General features: G+C 45.9%; 1 pseudogene; it reads left to right on the top strand.

Annotated features, from left to right (window-relative positions):
* The first annotated feature begins 2,308 nt into the window (after nucleotides 1-2,308).
* On the top strand, nucleotides 2,309-15,440 carry LOC124027638 (annotated as a pseudogene).
* Nucleotides 15,441-18,406: the final 2,966 nt, after the last annotated feature.

Genomic DNA, 18,406 nt, shown 5'->3' with positions numbered 1-18,406 from the left:
TCCCATGGTTTCCTGAATGCATATCTGCTATCATTGTAATTTGAATAGATCAGGGTTAGGGTTACTAAGCACTTTGCTGACTCTACAACAACACCACTGACAGCAATATCCATGGCTTTGCTGTGTAAACCAAGAGAAAAAGGAAGAAGTTTGTCTTTACTAGTTCCCATAGCAACCATGGTACAATACAACCAAACAGTTTCTCCTGTAACAACTGATTATGTTGTGGGCCCTGCACATAATGCTAGGAAAGTCAAAACGTTTTGTGTTGATGTCAAATGACCATTGGTGATTTTTGTTATTAAGTTTGACAGCCGCAAATAACTGTTGACTTTTTTGTTGATGTCATCAGCCAGTCTTGTTGCTATTCACGTTGTTATGTACGTTGTTATGTATGTCTCATTGAGTACAGCGAACCAGTTATAGGACCTCTTGATAGACTTGTAGCGTTGAATAGGATTAGATTGAATAAATAAATACAATGTACACAGTTTCTCCTGTCCTCAGCAAATGCAGGTTGATGGCCATGACTCATGTTGTCTTCTGCTCTATCCCCCCCAGTATGGATGACTCCAACAAGAAACCAGGGACCCCTGGAACACCGGGCTCTCAGGATCTGGAAGCAGCCCTGCGACGTCTCTCCCTGCGACGGGACAACTACCTGAGCGGCGGTTCTTCGAGGAGGGAGAGGGATCGGAAAGCTCCAGGGGCTGGTGGAGAAGGAGAGGTGTACAACGGCAGTATGACCCCCACAGAGAGCATCATGTCCCTGGGGAGGAACCCACCCCTTCCATCTGGTCTGGGTACTCATTCAGCTCCCGCCTCCTACCTGCCGGAGAAGCTGCAGAGATCGTCAAGCCACTGGAAGGTGACTCCTCCCCACCACCTTTCACCCTGCTGCTGGTTGACACAGTACTCCTTCTACTTCTGACTCACCCAGCCCCCGCTGCTGGTTCCACATCTACAGTTAGTTGAGGCTCACACACATCACACCGAATGTGGATCTAGTCCCACGTCTGCTGATCGTTCAGCACGCTGTGTTTAGGGACCACCCGCTGTCGACATCTGCCTGCAAAACTCTTTAAGTGATTCTACATAATAAATATGCCAAGTTCAGAAACTGTTATTGGTGTGTCTGAGCCTTTACTTAGTTAGACCGGCCCACCTCTAGCCCTGCCAAACACATTAGTTTAACCTGGTTTAGTTATCATCATGCACAGCAAATCCAGACCTGTTGCTGGTCTTTTCCACGGCATCGTTGAGGCCCTGTGCCTCTCATCCTATGTTTTATCAAGGAGAGATTACATTAAACAGCCATACAGCCTGTTACTCTAATGTCCATGTCAAATCATCTCCAAACATATCAGGCATCTTCAAAAAGCTGTCGAGAGATTTGCTACATTTGTGTTATATCTCCTGAAAGAACCTGAATGCAACTGTTTGAAATACAAGTTGGATTCTGTGTTGACTTCGATAGATGCACTTATACATCAGGTATGAAGCACACAATTAACCAAATAAAATAAGTTCTTGGGACGTAGTCACTGTCAGGTTATACAGTAGTAGGAAACATCTAGTAGAGTATCTAATCTGGGTCTCTAGTGCCACCTGGTGACAACACTATTAACATGCACAATGAATCAACACTTGTGAGTTCATTACATTATTACACTGTTATTACAATATCGTTACACTACCATTTATTACATTATTACGCTATAATAATACACAGATTAATTACATTATCATTGTAACTATAATTTATTACATTATCATTACACTGAGATTAATTGCATTGCCATTACACTATAATAATATATAAATAATATATACTCATAGTTATTACATTATCGTTACACTATAATAATATATGCTCATATTTATTACATTATCATTACACTTTAATAATATATGCGTGTCTAACGTTTGATATTCTCCCTTCCAGGCTCGACCACCCTGCCAGTGGCAGCAGCTGGCCCAGCCCAACCTGGGTGGGATCCTGGACACGCGGCCTGGTGTGGTCACTAAGGGCTTCCGTCCTCTGGAACTAGACCTGGAGCACATGTACCTGTTCACTGACTTTGAGGAGGAGGACTTTGAGGTAGTGGAGGTCTGACCACCTGTCTGTCTCAGGCTCTACCCCCGACTGTAGTGGCATCTCCATCCTCAGCCGGCAGGGCCTCCGTACCCGCTCCTCCTCCTGCTCCTCCTCCTGCAGTGGCAGATTCATCAACAACAACCTTCCAGAGGGAGAAGCCAGGGAAGAGGGCGAGACAGGCCCAGGCAGCACATCACTGTCGTCCCCCTGCACCTCCAGACAGCAAGAACCAGGAGAACCAGGATCAGGCTGCAGCCGCTGACGGGGTGCCCGGTGAGGGAGCCTGCTAAATGGGTCACACAGGCACCGGACGTCCCTAGCCCTCCCTTCTACCTCAGGATATTGGGGCATTCATTGGCCATAGCCATCCCCTCCTCGCCTGCCCGTCGGTCCCCGATCCCTCCACGCTCATGCACACATCTCCAGACACACCCACCTCATCCAGATGTGTCCAGACATACCCACCTCGTCCAGACACACCCACCTCATCCAGACGTGTCCAGACATACCCACCTCGTCCAGACACACCCACCTCATCCAGACGTGTCCAGACATACCCACCTCGTCCAGACACACCCACCTCATCCAGACGTGTGCTACTGTCATACCCCTTTTGAGTGTATTGAGTTGAATTTATTTCAGTATTGTGTTTAATCTCCACCTCATATTTGCACGGTTCCTAAAATCTCAAGATCCTTCCTTCCAAATTCAGATTCATTTGAATTCTCCAGTTCTGATCACCACTTCCTGTCCACTCAAGTCATTTGTGTCCCATCTGGTGTCAAATCATGTTGTTGTGATTTTGTTCTCGTCTTCCATCACAACATTCTTCATCTCAAAGGCATGAAGAACACTCAAAAAGCCAAGTATTAGAGATGTCCTATGTTAGTGTAAACCTACATAGTGATGTAGTATATACGTATTACACATACACACACACACACTCTCCAGATGGAATATGTACAACCTATGGCCAGTGTCCAGGTCTCTGTGGTTTGGTTGTCGTGATATCAGATGACGTGATCTGTTAACAACGTGCTCTCACAGCTGTCCAGTCCACATGACACTACTGTCATCCCAAATGGCCCCCTATTCCTATACAATGACCTATTTCAACCATGGCCCATAGTGCTCTGGTTAAAAGTAGTATACTATATAGTGAGTAGGGGACCATTTGGGAAACATGTTCAGTCCATGACCCTGTTTCTAGGAATGATTATGGAGTGGTGTGAATTTCACCTCATCTCCTGCCTTTGACATTAAGCTGCAGAGTCCCCACACAGCTCAAACAGTCAACACTGCAGAGTCCCCACACAGCTCCAAACAGTCAACACTGCAGAGTCCCCCACACAGCTCCAAACAGTCAACACTGCAGGAGTCCCCACAGCTCAAGCAGTCAACACTGCAGAGTCCCCACACAGCTCCAAACAGTCAACACTGCAGAGTCCCCACACAGCTCCAAACAGTCAACACTGCAGAGTCCCCACACAGCTCCAAACAGTCAACACTGCAGAGTCCCCACACAGCTCCAAACAGTCAACACTGCAGAGTCCCCACACAGCTCCAAACAGTCAACACTGCAGAGTCCCCACAGCTCCAAACAGTCAACACCAGAGTCCCCACACAGCTCCAAACAGTCAACACTGCAGAGTCCCCACACAGCTCCAAACAGTCAACACTGCAGTCCCCACACAGCTCCAAGCAGTCAACACTGCAGAGTCCCCACCATGACTCCAAACAGTCAACACTGCAGAGTCCAAGCAGTCAACACTGCAGAGTCCACACACGGCTCCAGTCAACACTGCAGAGTCCCCACACGACTCCAAACAGTCAACACTGCAGAGTCCACACACGGCTCCAAACAGTCAACACTGCAGAGTCCAAACAGTCAACACTGCAGAGTCCACACACGGCTCCAAGCAGTCAACACTGCAGAGTCCATACAGTCAACACTGCAGTCCACACACTGCTCCAAACAGTCAACACACCACTTCTCTCTCCAGTGCTTTTAGTTCAACCTGCATTGTGTTCCCTATGGAGAATCCCTATGTTAGAGTGGAACACTAATTCATGCCTGGGATATTAGGAATCTGCTGAGATCATTGAGATCTAATTGTTTTCAGTGGTTTAAAACGGCTTCTTCAGGCAAAAATACAGCGGTTCATCTTTGCAATTTGATGCAGCTTTAAACCATCCACTCTGTCTTTGAGTGTCTGATTTTAAGTTTTGTGTTTAAAAGAATATTGGTTCCTCTGCCCAATACTAACCCTCTACCCTTCCCCTCTCTCTCTCTCCCTCTCTTCTCTCTTCCTGTCTACAGACCACTTCCCTGGTAAATGCATGTCCAACACCAGCTCCACCTATACCTTCACCACCTGTCGGATCATGCACCCCTCAGACGAGGCTGACCAGAGTCACCCCCAGGTTAGACAACCCTCTTACCCCACACTGGTGGAGTCCCAAATGGCTTCCCTATCCACTGTGGGACCTGGACCAAAGCAGTGCAACTCACGTGGTCCTTCTGTAGCTCAGTTGGTAGAGCATGGCGCTTGTAACGCCAGGGTAGTGGGTTCGATCCCCCGGGACCACCCATACGTAGAATGTATGCACACATGACTGTAAGTCGCTTTGGATAAAAGCGTCTGCTAAATGGCATATATTATTATTATATTATACAGCATATAGGGAAAAGAGTGCCATTGGAGATGCATGCTGACACTGCAGTGTACCCTGTAGCCACTAGGTGGCAGTGTCTGTCAACCGCTACCACTGCAGACAGTGGAAACTCCTTGGCTTTCAGCATTGGGCTGAGAATGATAATACAGAGAGGATCATAATAAACCCATATTGCTGAAGGAAATAGTGACTTAGATTTTACAGTAATTCATATTATTAATCTAAGTTAGTCTTGATTTCATTCACAAGTACGTTTTCCTTTGCCCTGGCTGAGCCATGGTGTGTTTAACACATGCCCACTGTCTGACAGCTATAATTGCCCCTCCTGAATAAAGATGATTGAATTGTATTGAATTGCCCCCATCCCTTCCAGGTCATGTGATGAGGAAGAGGAAGCCGCTCTCTATCATGTTGTTCTGAAGGCTGATTTAGAGCAGCAGGCCCACTGAGCCACGCCCCCTCCCGCCCTGTGGGTGAGACCTGTCGCATGTCACATGACTAGTAGCGTGGCCTCATTGTAGGGGATTTGGGGTCTGACTCTGTAGTGTTGGGGTTGTTCCGGGGAATAACAAAGCCTGCCTCGCTGTCCCCTTCTAACTATTCTGCTTCCTTTGGTCTCTAAACCCTCTAACCCCCCTCCTGCCAACTGTCAATCAAACAAATCTAGAACAGCTCTGCCCCAACGGGCTGAGACTCTAATCAATGACGATCAGATGAAAATGTCTTCCATAATATAATGATTGGGCCCTGGCCTTGATTCATACAACTTGATTGTGGTCTGATGATTGATGCTAAAAGCTTGTGGGTGTTCATTGCTTCCAGAACTATGTTTGGAACAGTGTTCATAACACTGGTTTGTATAATTACCGGTGTGTTAGCACTGTGTCTCTGATTTCCTTTGGGGGTTTTCCAGGAAACGTTATCTGGGGTTGAAATAGCATGTGTTTGGGGTAACATCCAGATAACCTTGTCAAAGTGTCCCATTGATTTGTCTGTTGGTTTCTGAATCAAATAGTCAGTGAGGTGTTAATATTGTTTTCTATTTGATCTGATATTGATATGGGCAGTGATTGGTTAGTTCATTTACATTGTACCAGGAAGCTCCATTTTATTGTACTAGTCTGCATCAGTTTGTGTGCTAAAAAAGGAAACTAACATTGATGATCAATGATGGTCAGACTAAAATCAACCTATTGAATAGCTATTGTGTGGTCTAGGCTCTAGAAGGATCTATTGTGTGGTCTAGGCTCTAGAATGATCTATTGTGTGGTCTAGGCTCTAGAAGGATCTATTGTGTGGTCTAGGCTCTGGCTGTGTCTGTCAAAGCTGAGGAGCATAGCTGACTGTATGGCAGCATGGCTGACTGTATAGCTGACTGTACAGCTGACTGTATAGCTGACTGTACAGCTGACTGTATAGCTGTATAGCTGACTGTGTGGCAGAATGTATAGCAGTATAGCTGACTGTAAAGCTGACTGTATAACAGTTTAGCTGACTGTATAACAGTTTAGCTGACTGTATAACTGTATAGCTGACTGTATAACAGTATAGCTGACTGTATAACAGTATAGCTGACTGTATAACTGTATAGCTGACTGTATAGCTGACTGTATAGCTGACTGTATAGCTGGCTGTATAGCTGGCTGTATAGCTGACTGTATAGCTGGCTGTATAGCTGGCTGTATAGCTGGCTGTATAGCTGACTGTATAGCTGTATAGCTGACTGTGTGGCAGAATGTATAGCAGTATAGCTGACTGTAAAGCTGACTGTATAACAGTTTAGCTGACTGTATAACAGTATAGCTGACTGTATAACAGTATAGCTGACTGTATAACAGTATAGCTGACTGTATAGCTGACTGTATAGCTGACTGTGTGGCAGAATGTATAGCAGTATAGTTGACTGTAACAGTATAGCTGACTGTAACAGTATAGCTGACTGTATAACAGTATAGCTGACTGTATAACAGTACGCTGACTGGCTGACTGTATAACAGTGTGGCTGACTGTATAGCGCTATGGCTGACAGTATAGCAGTATGGCTGACTGTGGCTGACTGTATAGCTGTATGGCTGACTGTATAGCAGTATGGCTGACTGTATAGCGCTATGGCTGACTGTATAGCGCTATGGCTGACTGTATAGCGCTATGGCTGACTGTATAGCGCTATGGCTGACTGTATAGCGCTATGGCTGACTGTATAGCAGTATGGCTGACTGTATGGCTGACTGTATAGCAGTATGGCTGACTGTATAGCAGTATGGCTGACTGTGTAGAGCTATGGCTAGCAGTATAGCTGACTATATTGCTGACTGTATGGCAGTATGGCTGACTGTGTTGCTGACTGTATAGCTGACTGTATTGCTGACTGTATAACAGGATAGCTGACTGTATAGCGGTGTGGCTGACTGTATAACAGTATAGCTGACTGTAACAGTATAGCTGACTGTATAACAGTATAGCTGACTGTATAACAGTATAGCTGACTGTATAACAGTACGCTACTGGCTGACTGTATAACAGTGTAGCTGACTGTATAACAGTATGGTTGAGTGGCTGACAGTATAGCTGACTGTATTGCTGACTGTATAACAGGATAGCTGGCTGAGTGTATAGCTGTGTGGCTGACTGTATAGCTGTGTGGCTGACTGTATAGCTGTGTGGCTGACTGTATAGCTGTGTGGCTGACTGTATAGCTGTGTGGCTGACTGTATAGCTGTGTGGCTGACTGTATAGCTGTGTGGCTGACTGTATAGCTGTGTGGCTGACTGTATAGCTGTGTGGCTGACTGTATGGCGGTATAGCTGACTGTATTGCTAACTGTATGGCAGTATAGCTGACTGTATTGCTGACTGTATAACAGGATAGCTGACTGTATTGCTGACTGTATTGCTAACTGTACGGCAGTATAGCTGACTGTATAACAGGATAGCTGACTGGCTGACTGTATTGCTGTGTGGCTGACTATAGCTGTGTGGCTGACTGTATTGCTAACTGTATAGCAGTATAGCTGACTGTATTGCTAACCGTATGGCAGTATAGCTGACTGTATTTGTGACTGTATAACAGGATAGCTGACTGTGTGGCTGACTGTATAGCGGTGTGGCTGACTGTATAGCGGTGTGGCTGACTGTATAGCGGTATGGCTGACTGTATGGTTGACTGTATGGCAGCATAGCTGACTGTATAGCTGACTGTATAGCTGGTTGTATAGCTGACTGTGTGGCAGAATGTATAACAGTATAGCTGACTGTAAAGCTGACTGTATAACAGTATATAACAGCAGTATAGACTGTATAACAGTATAGCTGACTGTATAACAGTATAGCTGACTGTATAACAGTATAGCTGACTGTATAGCTGACTGTATAGCTGACTGTGTGGCAGAATGTATAGCTGACTGTGTGGCAGAATGTATAGCTGACTGTAAAGCTGACTGTATAGCTGACTATAACAGTATAGCTGACTGTAACAGTATAGCTGACTGTAACAGTATAGCTGACTGTAACAGTATAGCTGACTGTAACAGTACGCTGACTGGCTGACTGTATAGCAGTGTGGCTGACTGTATAACGCTATGGCTGACAGTATAGCAGTATGGCTGACTGTGGCTGACTGTATAGCTGTATGGCTGACTGTATAGCGCTATGGCTGACTGTATAGCAGTATGGCTGCCTGTATAGCAGTATGGCTGACTGTATAGCAGTATGGCTAGCAGTATAGCTGACTATATTGCTGACTGTATGGCAGTATGGCTGACTGTATTGCTGACTGTATAGCTGACTGTATTGCTGACTGTATAACAGGATAGCTGACTGTATAGCGGTGTGGCTGACTGTATAGCAGTATGGCTGACTGTAACAGGACAGCTGACTGTATAGCGGTGTGGCTGACTGTATAACAGTATAGCTGACTGTATAACAGTACGCTGACTGGCTGACTGTATAGCGGTGTGGCTGACTGTATAGCAGTATGGCTGAGTGTATCACAGTATAGCTGACTGTATTGCTGACTGTATAACATGATAGCTGACTGTGGCTGACTGTATAGCTGTGTGGCTGACTGTATAGTTGTGTGGCTGACTGTATAGCTGTGTGGCTGACTGTATAGCTGTGTGGCTGACTGTATAGCTGTGTGGCTGACTGTATAGTGGTATGGCTGACTGTATGGCGGTATAGCTGACTGTATTGCTAACTGTGGTGGCAGTATAGCTGACTGTATTGCTGACTGTATAACAGGATAGCTGACTGTATTGCTAACTGTATGGCAGTATAGCTGACTGTATTGCTAACTGTATGGCAGTATAGCTGACTGTATTGCTAACTGTATGGCAGTATAGCTGACTGTATTGCTAACTGTATGGCAGTATAGCTGACTGTATTACTAACTGTATAGCAGTATAGCTGACTGTATAACAGGATAGCTGACTGGCTGACTGTATAGCTGTGTGGCTGACTATAGCTGTGTGGCTGACTGTATTGCTAACTGTAGAGCAGTATAGCTGACTGTATTGCTAACCGTATGGCAGTATAGCTGGCTGTATTTGTGACTGTATAACAGGATAGCTGACTGTGTGGCTGACTGTATAGCGGTGTGGCTGACTGTATAGCGGTATGGCTGACTGTATGGCAGCATAGCTGACTGTATAGCTGGTTGTATAGCTCAGTTGGTAGAGCATGGTGCTTGTAACGCCAGGGTAGTGGGTTCGATCCCCGGGACCACCCATACGTAGAATGTATGCACACATGACTGTAAGTCGCTTTGGATAAAAGCGTCTGCTAAATGGCATTTTTTTTTTTTTTTTTTTTGACTGTGTGGCAGAATGTATAGCAGTATAGCTGACTGTAAAGCTGACTGTATAACAGTATAGCTGACTGTATACACAGTATAGCTGACTGTATACACAGTATAGCTGACTGTATACACAGTATAGCTGACTGTATACACAGTATAGCTGACTGTATACACAGTATGGCTGACTGTATAGCAGTGTGGCTGACTGTATAGCAGTGTGGCTGACTGTGGCTGACTATAGCAGTATGTGGCTGACTATAGCAGTATGGCTGACTGTATAGCGCTATGGCTGACTGTATGGCTGACTGTATGGCTATGGCTGACTGTATAGCAGTATGGCTGACTGTATAGCAGTCTGACTGACTGTATAGCGCTATGGCTGACTGTGGCTGACTGTATAGCAGTATGGCTGACTGTGGCTGACTGTATAGCGCTATGGCTGACTGTATAGCCCTATGGCTGACTGTATAGCGCTATGGCTGACTGTATAGCTCTATGGCTGACTGTATAGCGCTATGGCTGACTGTATAGCGCAATGGCTGACTGTATAGCGCAATGGCTGACTGTATAGCAATGGCTAGCAGACTATATAGCTGACTATATTGCTGACTGTATGGCTGACTGTATGGCAGTATAGCTGACTGTATTGCTAACTGTATTGCTGACTGTATAACAGGATAGCTGACTGTGGCTGACTGTATAGCTGTGTGGCTGACTGTATAGCTGTGTGGCTGACTGTATAGCTGTGTGGCTGACTGTATAGCTGTGTGGCTGACTGTATAGCTGTGTGGCTGACTGTATAGCTGTGTGGCTGACTGTATAGCTGTGTGGCTGACTGTATGGCTGACTGTATGGCAGTATGGCTGACTGTATGGCTGACTGTATGGCAGTATGGCTGACTGTATTGCTAACTGTATGGCAGTATAGCTGACTGTATTGCTAACTGTATGGCAGTATAGCTGACTGTATTGCTAACTGTATAGCAGTATGGCTGACTGTATTGCAAACTGTATGGCAGTATAGCTGACTGTATTGCTAACTGTATAGCAGTATAGCTGACTGTATTTGTGACTGTATACCAGGATAGCTGACTGTGTGGCTGACTGTATAGCGGTGTGGCTGACTGTATAGCGGTGTGGCTGACTGTATAGCGGTGTGGCTGACTGTATAGCGGTGTGGCTGACTGTATAGCGGTGTGGCTGACTGTATTGCTGACTGTATAGCAGTATTGCTGACTGTATAGCAGTATTGCTGACTGTATAGCGGTATGGCTGACTGTATAGTGGTATGGCTGACTGTATAACAGGATAGCTGACTGTATTGCTAACTGTATGGCAGTATAGCTGACTGTATTGCTAACTGTATGGCAGTATAGCTGACTGTATTGCTAACTGTATGGCAGTATAGCTGACTGTATTGCTAACTGTATAGCAGTATAGCTGACTGGCTGACTGTATAGCTGTATGTGGCTGACTATAGCTGTGTGGCTGACTATAGCTGTGTGGCTGACTGTATTGCTAACTGTAGAGCAGTATAGCTGACTGTATTGCTAACCGTATGGCAGTATAGCTGACTGTATTTGTGACTGTATAACAGGATAGCTGACTGTGTGGCTGACTGTATAGCGGTGTGGCTGACTGTATAGCGGTGTGGCTGACTGTATGGCTGTGTATGGCAGCATAGCTGACTGTATAGCTGGTTGTATAGCTGACTGTGTGGCAGAATGTATAGCAGTATAGCTGACTGTAAAGCTGACTGTATACACAGTATAGCTGACTGTATACACAGTATAGCTGACTGTATACACAGTATAGCTGACTGTGGCTGACTGTATAGCTGACTGTGGCTGACTGTATAGCAGTGTGGCTGACTGTATAGCAGTGTGGCTGACTGTATAGCAGTGTGGCTGACTGTATAGCATTGTGGCTGACTGTGGCTGACTATAGCAGTATGGCTGACTGTATAGCGCTATGGCTGACTGTATGGCTGACTGTATAGCGCTATGGCTGACTGTATAGCGCTATGGCTGACTGTATAGCAGTCTGACTGACTGTATAGCGCTATGGCTGACTGTGGCTGACTGTATAGCAGTATGGCTGACTGTGGCTGACTGTATAGCGCTATGGCTGACTGTATAGCGCTATGGCTGACTGTATAGCTCTATGGCTGACTGTATAGCTCTATGGCTGACTGTATAGCAGTATGGCTGACTGTATAGCGCAATGGCTGACTGTATAGCGCAATGGCTAGCAGTATAGCTGACTATATTGCTGACTGTATGGCTGACTGTATGGCAGTATAGCTGACTGTATTGCTAACTGTATAGCTGACTGTATTGCTGACTGTATAACAGGATAGCTGACTGTGGCTGACTGTATAGCTGTGTGGCTGACTGTATAGCTGTGTGGCTGACTGTATAGCTGTGTGGCTGACTGTATAGCTGTGTGGCTGACTGTGTGGCTGACTGTGTGGCTGACTGTATAGCTGTGTGGCTGACTGTATAGCTGTGTGGCTGACTGTATAGCTGTGTGGCTGACTGTATAGCTGACTGTATAGCTGTGTGGCTGACTGTATAGCTGTGTGGCTGACTGTATAGCTGTGTGGCTGACTGTATGGCTGACTGTATGGCAGTATGGCTGACTGTATTGCTAACTGTATGGCAGTATAGCTGACTGTATTGCTAACTGTATGGCAGTATAGCTGACTGTATTGCTAACTGTATAGCAGTATGGCTGACTGTATTGCAAACTGTATGGCAGTATAGCTGACTGTATTGCAAACTGTATGGCAGTATAGCTGACTGTATTGCTAACTGTATAGCAGTATAGCTGACTGTATTTGTGACTGTATAACAGGATAGCTGACTGTGTGGCTGACTGTATAGCGGTGTGGCTGACTGTATAGCGGTGTGGCTGACTGTATAGCGGTGTGGCTGACTGTATAGCGGTGTGGCTGACTGTATAGCGGTGTGGCTGACTGTATAGCTGTGGCTGACTGTATAGCGGTGTGGCTGACTGTGGCTGACTGTATAGCAGTATTGCTGACTGTATAGCGGTATGGCTGACTGTATAGCGGTATGGCTGACTGTATAGCGGTATGGCTGACTATATAGCGGTGTGGCTGACTGTATAGTGGTGTGGCTGACTGTATAGCGGTGTGGCTGACTGTATTGCTGACTGTATAGCAGTATTGCTGACTGTATAGCAGTATTGCTGACTGTATAGCAGTATGGCTGACTGTATAGCAGTATGGCTGACTGTATAGCAGTGTGGCTGACTGTATAGCTGTGTGGCTGACTGTATAGCAGTGTGGCTGACTGTATAGCAGTGTGGCTGACTGTATAGCAGTGTGGCTGACTGTATAGCAGTGTGGCTGACTGTATAGCAGTGTGGCTGACTGTATAGCAGTGTGGCTGACTGTATAGCTGTGTGGCTGACTGTATAGCTGTGTGGCTGACTGTATAGCTGTGTGGCTGACTGTATAGCTGTGTGGCTGACTGTATAGCTGTGTGGCTGACTGTATAGCTGTGTGGCTGACTGTATAGTACTATGGCTGACTGTATAGCAGTATGGCTGACTGTATGGCTGACTGTATAGCGGTGTGGCTGACTGTATAGCGGTGTGGCTGACTGTATAGCGGTGTGGCTGACTGTATAGCGGTGTGGCTGACTGTATAGCGGTGTGGCTGACTGTATAGCGGTGTGGCTGACTGTATAGCGGTGTGGCTGACTGTATAGCTTACTGTATAGCTGACTATTGCTGACTGTATAGCAGTATGGCTGACTGTATAGCAGTATGGCTGACTGTATAGCTTACTGTATAGCTGACTATTGCTGACTGTATAGCAGTATGGCTGACTGTATAGCAGTATAGCTGACTGTATAGCTTACTGTATAGCTGACTATTGCTGACTGTATAGCAGTATGGCTGACTGTATAGCAGTATGGCTGACTGTATAGCTGACTGTATAGCTGACTATTGCTGACTATATAACAGTATGGCTGACTGTATGGAAGACTGTATAACTGTATGGCTGACTGTATATCAGTATGGCTGTGTGGCTGACTGTATAGCTGTGTGGCTGACTGTATAGCTGTGTGGCTGACTGTATAGCTGTGTGGCTGACTGTATAGCTGTGTGGCTGACTGTATAGCTGTGTGGCTGACTGTATAGTACTATGGCTGACTGTATAGCAGTATGGCTGACTGTATGGCTGACTGTATAGCGGTATGGCTGACTGTATAGCGGTATGGCTGACTGTATAGCGGTGTGGCTGACTGTATAGCGGTGTGGCTGACTGTATAGCGGTGTGGCTGACTGTATAGCGGTGTGGCTGACTGTATAGCGGTGTGGCTGACTGTATAGCGGTGTGGCTGACTGTATAGCGGTGTGGCTGACTGTATAGCGGTGTGGCTGACTGTATAGCGGTGTGGCTGACTGTATAGCAGTATGGCTGACTGTATAGCAGTATGGCTGACTGTATAGCAGTATGGCTGACTGTATAGCTTACTGTATAGCTGACTATTGCTGACTGTATAGCAGTATGGCTGACTGTATAGCAGTATGGCTGACTGTATAGCTGACTGTATAGCTGACTATTGCTGACTATATAGCAGTATGGCTGACTGTATGGAAGACTGTATAACTGTATGGCTGACTGTATATCAGTATGGCTGTATGGCTGACTGTATAGCAGTATAGCTGACTGTATTTCTGACTGTATAGCGGTGTGTGACGTTCTGTGTGTGTCCCTCTCATCTCCCTCTTTCAGCCTTATGTCGGGCCCTACTGCCTCCTGCGTCATGACCAGCAGCAGCAGCGTCAGATCTACACCCTGCTCAACTCCTTGCACCCCGCGTCGCCTCAGCCTGGCAGCCGAGTCCTTCACCAACCTGAGAGACTCCACCAAGACCATGAGCACTAGTGGAGGTCTGGTGCGGCTCCTCCAGGAGCGAGGCATCTCTGCAGCAGTCTACAACCCTCAGAGCTGGGACCGGGCAGACTGTAGCACCTCCATCCCCACTGGGGGGCTACCGTCGCTTCTACCGCCGCGGCCCCCTGACACCCTACCCTCCACGCCGCCCAACTCCCCAACCCACCGCTCCCTATGTGCCAAACCCAGCAGCCCCGTTGGCCCCTTCGAACTCAGTCCCAGCGCCCCGCCCTATGACAACTTCCTGGCATCGAAGCCGGCCAGCTCCATCCTGAAGGAGGTGAGGGCAGAGGCCCAGAGCAGTGAGTCAGCAGACAGCGAGTGTCAGACTGACGTCAGCGTCCACAATCTGAAGCTGGTGGACAAGCTGGAAGCGCTTCAGCGTGGCTGGGGCCAGCCCCTCTTTATCAGGGGCCACGGGGCCCACCATGCTGGGGCCCCTCAGCGGCCTCCACCGCCCTTCCCACTTCTGCCCTTCTGTGGTGACCAGTCCCATAGGGGGCCTCGGCCCCGCTCTGAACGCAGGCATCCGCCGTAACCGCAGCTACCCGGCCATGGTAGGGGCCGGCATGGCTATGAAGGGCCCGGGGCCCCAAAGCCCCACAGACATGCTCCTGGCTTCTTCCTCCAAGCTCCCCAGACAGACTAGTCTCAATGATGGGTGAATGAATGTTGACTTTTCTCTTCTGTCTGTCACCTGTCAGATGAGTTGGATGTATATATAGCTGCTGTATGAGTCCCCGGTCTGTGACAAATCAACTCTGTGCCTGAAAGAGATGCCCTTTCTTTTTACAGTGCATTTTGTATCAATGCTAATTATTTTGTCTTTCTTTCTCTATTCTGTCTCTCTCTCCTCTCCTGTCCCCTTTCTCTATTCTGTCTCCCTCTCCTGTCCTCTCCTCTATTCTGTCTCTCTCCTCTCCTGTCCTCTTTCTCTATTCTCTCTCTCTCTCCTGTCCTCTTTCTCTATTCTCTCTCTCCTCTCCTGTCCTCTTTCTCTATTCTGTTTCACTATTCTGTCTCTCTCTCCTCTCCTGTCCTCTTTCTCTATTCTGTCCTCTCGCTCTATTCTGTCTCCATCTCCTTTCCTCTCTCTCCTCTGTCCTCTTTTCTCTCTGCTTACAAGCCTCAGTAAATAGTACCTTGATGTGTTATTGTTTAGTTGTTGATTGGCCCTGCAGATCGGTAGGCTGAAGATGTACTGTAGCACCTGTTATCTGTTTAGGAAACGGAGCGCTTCCAAGCCCAGGTAAACTCATATTAAACATCTATTTATTTTATTCCCAGGTCCAAACGTATACATGTAGAGATAAAGCACTGTCTCTTCCTGTTAATTAGCTAATGAGTGGCAAGCAGTACCAACGATCACACCTTAACTGGTATTTAAGGGTGTTCAGTGACATCATGACAATATGCACATAACGAAGACCTTTATTGAGGAAACGAAATGTTGGAGGTACAGTATTCATACTACTAGCTAGCACAATACTGGGCAACAACACATGTTATTCACCTCAAAGTTGATCCAAATAAAGAGTGGGAAGGAGCCACACTTGAAGCCAAGAGGGATGCATGGATGTTTGCCGTGAATGAATAGGCTGTGGTTTGAACTTGGATACATTGTAACAGACCAACATGATTTATAGACATTTGTGTGCAGTGCGAGTATGTGAGCATGTGTGTGTGTATAAAGTTGTTGAAAGATTTACCTATAGGCCTATATAGTCTAAGAAAGGCTTGAGTCATTTGGTTAAGGTGATAATCAGATATACAGGACATTTCAACCAGGGCCCACTAACTGCTGTCTCCCATTACAAAAGGTGTGTAGAAGAGTTCTCTGGAATGGACGCGGTTGACTTTTATGAGAGAAACATTATACAAGTTAGATTTTTCTTCTGACTTTCATCTTTCTGGTAACAAGCTTTGGTGACTGAACTGTTAGCTTTAAACTAAAGCCTCTGTACTGTAAATGAAGTTGTGGAATGGAGAGCTGGAGGGAATACGTCCTAGTGCCTCATACTTTACATAGTTCCATTGTTGTTGGACTGACTGATCTGTCTGGTTCCTCCCTGGTATGAGCAGACAACTGCTTTGTGTTCTGAGGTTATCCTCCTCCTCGAGTTTTAACTTGAACTGCAGAGAAGATGAGCTCTCATTACATCTTGGATAGATGCAGTATATGTGTTGAAATAAAGAAGAAACGCCTAGTATTTATCATTAACTTCTGACAAAAGTAGAGATTGGTCCTTGCTGACATTGTGTGTAACTTGAAAAGCCTTTGAATGTATTGATTAACAGCAGAAAATATGAAGTCCATGTGTGTCTGTTGATTTAAATGATGCTTTTACTGCATTTCAACCACAAAGGGAATTATTATTATACTACTTGTACATTGTAAATGGTATGTATGCAATGCATTTAGCCATGTTAACTCTTTTTTAATAAACTAGAATATATATATATATATAAGGGACAAAAATGTTGTTCAGGCCATGAAGTGGTCAGAACACTGGTTTAAAAACAAGGGTTTTGTGTTCCAGAATTTCAAGAGCACCAATTTGCAAAAAGGCTTTTATCAATAAAACAATTGATATGACCTGCTTGCTTTCATGTCTTTTATTTATCTGTCTATGTAGTGTTGGTTGGAGTTCACTACAGACAAAATAATAACATCATGTTTGGAGCACAAATCACCAGAAATCCTCATGATAATGAACCGTGTTTGAAGACATGTACTTGACAACTGTTGTTTCATGGTGTTTCACCATACTGGTGCCCACACAGCTTTATGAGGACAATATGGACCGAGCTACAACACGTGTTCACATGGGAAAGATCTTAATAATAATAATAATAATATATGCCATTTAGCAGACGCTTTTATCCAAAGCGACTTACAGTCCTCAGTTTCATGGTGTTTCTCCATACTGGTGCCCACACAGCTTTATGAGGACAATATGGACCGAGCTACAACACGTGTTCACATGGGAAAGATCTTGTCCTCAGTTTCATGGTGTTTCACCATACTGGTGCCGACACAGCTTTATGAGGACAATATGGACCGAGCTACAACACGTGTTCACATGGGAAAGATCTTGTCCTCAGTTTCATGGTGTTTCACCATACTGGTGCCGACACAGCTTTATGAGGACAATATGGACCGAGCTACAACATGTGTTCACATGGGAAAGATCTTGTCCTCAGTTTCATGGTGTTTCACCATACTGGTGCCCACACAGCTTTATGAGGACAATATGGACCGAGCTACAACACGTGTTCACATGGGAAAGATCTTGTCCTCAGTTTCATGGTGTTTCACCATACTGGTGCCCACACAGCTTTATGAGGACAATATGGACCGAGCTACAACACGTGTTCACATGGGAAAGATCTTGGCCTCAGTTTCATGCAATTAGATGACTATTTGAGAATTTCAGTGTTGTTGGAACCAAGTGCATTGTGTTGAGGGTCCATTACTACAGACAGCAGCAGAAATAAACCCCCATTCAGCTGTTCCCCTAAGTGCTCTTTCAGTGCCCCTTTCTCCATGTTCAAGGAAGTCCTCTTTTGTTTGTAATTAGTGGGAACATCTGGTATGATCACACATCCACTTGAACAACAAGCCACTTGATATTCACAGATGGATCCAGCGTAGCAGGTAGCCTCATGGTTAAGGCATTGGGTCAGTAACTGAAAGATTGCTGGTTCGAATACCGGAGCCGACAAAGTGAAATAAATCATCTGTCACTGTGCCCTTGAGCAAGGCACTTAACCCTAATTGCTACAGGGGTGCTGTACAATGGTGACAATGGCCATGATTCCACTCCCTTAGAGGTCTTAGGGGGAATTATTTATTTATGTTGATGTATTATATGCATTATTATAAGGTCGTTCAATGAAATATGC

Source organism: Oncorhynchus gorbuscha, unplaced genomic scaffold (genome assembly GCF_021184085.1).
Source record: "Oncorhynchus gorbuscha isolate QuinsamMale2020 ecotype Even-year unplaced genomic scaffold, OgorEven_v1.0 Un_scaffold_3410, whole genome shotgun sequence".
Taxonomy (NCBI): Eukaryota; Metazoa; Chordata; class Actinopteri; order Salmoniformes; family Salmonidae; genus Oncorhynchus; species Oncorhynchus gorbuscha.
Note: the sequence above shows the minus strand (reverse complement) of the source record. Positions and strands in the feature narration are given on the sequence as shown.